At 35.7% G+C, this 2,451-nt stretch overlaps 1 long non-coding RNA gene across 1 annotated transcript in view; it reads left to right on the forward strand.

Moving 5' to 3' along the window:
- The first annotated feature begins 7 nt into the window (after nucleotides 1–7).
- LOC104993882 overlaps nucleotides 8–2,451 on the forward strand; it is a 6,695-nt gene continuing 4,251 nt past the window's right edge. The window contains exon 1 of the long non-coding RNA XR_825890.1: nucleotides 8–1,842. This is a non-coding gene — a long non-coding RNA (uncharacterized LOC104993882). The remainder of the gene's footprint in view (nucleotides 1,843–2,451) is intronic.

A 2,451-nucleotide genomic window follows, 5' to 3' on the forward strand; every position in this document is an offset into this window, starting at 1 on the left:
ATCCTGTTTAAGATTTTATTAAAGTGTTTTACATTTACATGCTGAGCTTTCTTAGTGCAGTTATGCTCCAAGATCTCATATTTTTTTCTTCTCTACACTACCAAGGTAGTAACTGTTACAAGGGAGAAACACTAATATGTTTTCCTTGATGGTGGGCTTTTAGCTTCTAAGAAGTATATAATCAAAAGACTGGTCTGTTCCAGAAGATAGGGCTTATAAACCAATTAATCCAAGTACTCAGTTATCTTGACCTGCAGTGAATATTTCCAAGCAAACCTTGGCATTTTTCTAATAATGGACTATTCCAGGGTTCTAACAAATGAGCAGATTATCTCCAAAACTAGAGTGAAGATTTACCTGAATATCTTTGGATCTGCCTGGTAAATTGGGTAGCCATCTTTTTGTTCCCTTATGACAATTTCAGCATCTTTGTAGTTTATTCCAAGTTTGAGTCTGATGACAATTGACGTAGACAACATTGGTTTCATAAATAAGACATTTATTTCTCAGGCAAGATTTCAGTTCCCTGGTTATGTAGTGTGTTAATAACCATTTTATAATTATGTGTCTTCTTTAAGAAACTCAGATTTCTACTATATTTCCTATTTTCCTATGTAAACATAGGTAACTACACGTTTTTCTTTCTTTCTGTCTTTTTTTTAACTGTAAGAAAAAGCATATTCTTCTTAGTGTCTGACCAAGTTCTTGAATGCTGCTTAAACACTGGACTAAACTAGTCCTTACTGAATAGATCACTGTCGACTTTTGGACTCATGCCTTTACCTAAGGGCATTCTGTGTCAGGAGAGAAATGGAAGAGACCTTTTTGTCCTATTCCAGTTAAAACAAAAAAGCACAAGCCCAAACTGGTTTTCAGAACAGATGGATTTTTTTCCTAAGGTTAATCTAAAAGATACTATAAAAACTTCAAGGATAATTAATAGATCAGGTATGAAAAGGTGAAAACACGTCAACCCTACCAAAATCTTCATCTGTGAAGCAAAAAAGTAGGTTTTTTTTTTTTTACCCACAAGGTAAACAGACTATGAATGCTAATCCTCCTCTCATTTTTTGCTCTGTACATTAGCACACAGTATCCCTAATAAATATTTCAGGTACTGTGACATTCTACTGAAGTTAGTAGTTCTTTTTTTAAAGCATCACATTATAATTGGGGGCCCTTCAGTTTTACTCTACCAAGTAGCAGTACAGTCCCGCTGCTAATGTGGTAGTTATATTCCTTTTTTACAAAATTGTGCAGACCAAGACTTCTTGATACATGGAATCTTGGTCACAGACTGCAGTGGCCTCTCCAGAGCTAAAATCATTGACTGCAAATGTACTAGGCAAATGTACAGTTTTCCTTCAGTAAGAAGGCAGCTAAAAATGGCACAGGTATAAACTGTGTAAAGTTTTAAACCATATACTGCTAACACAATTTCAGAGCTATAGACGATGAGACATGACAAGATGAGACTGAATGTCATGTAGAGACTGTCTCCTTGACCTTTTCTATCATTAAAACTTGCCAGAGAAGTTTGTGATCCCTCCTTGTGGCTTTTGAGAAAAGCAAAAGGATGACCAATCATCTGTCAAACCTAGCTTGTCAATACTTGATGATCTCTCTAAGATATAGAGACAACCAGATGTGTACCTTATTCATAGTTTTAGGCTGAAAGCATTCTAGGCCGTGTATATAACAGAACTGCGGGGTGGGTTTTTTTTTTTCTCCATTAATGGATGGTATCTGTGACTAATCACATTTTCTGCCTTATAGGCCTGCCTCGTCCCCTCAGCTTTCACACGATGATACTCATTCACGCATTGAACATTATGCTAGCAGGTATGAGACTAGTTGAATGCCAGGCAAATATTGATTGAAGTAACTAACCAAGGAAAGCTAACCTATAATAATTTTAAACAAATCTTTTCTTTTTTGCCCAATCTTGTCTGATTTCTACTAATCACCTTGCCCTCTAACGTGCATGCCATTCCAACTGCATGTTGTTTTTGAACACCAATGAGCGCTTCAGTCCAGAACAATCTGCCCTAACCCCGGCCTTTAAACATTTTGAGAGCTTTGTTATGTTCTATATACTGAGCACGTGTAATCAATTGACTTAGAAATCATCTACCCTTCTTAGAAAACTGCTAGACCAGACATAAGTATGTGAAGAAATGATACTGTGTTATATGCAGAATATGAAAGCATTGGCTTTGATTTCTGTGTGTATTTGACAAAATGTGGTGTAAAGAAGAGAATCATTACTTTTCCTAATCCTTGGACCTTTCTGTCTCATGTTCTTTGTGTTCGAGGTAACTTTTATATCTAAGAACTAAATTGCTAATTGTAAAATATGCCTGTTAAGTACATCTGTTAAGAGTTTGGTTAACTTTCAAGTTGTAAAAAGACTATTATTGTTTGAGGTGAAGGAGGTTTTTAAAGGTAAAA

The sequence above is a fragment of the Bison bison genome, unplaced genomic scaffold (assembly GCF_000754665.1).
Source record: "Bison bison bison isolate TAMUID 2011002044 unplaced genomic scaffold, Bison_UMD1.0 scf7180017849517, whole genome shotgun sequence".
Taxonomy (NCBI): domain Eukaryota; kingdom Metazoa; phylum Chordata; class Mammalia; order Artiodactyla; family Bovidae; genus Bison; species Bison bison.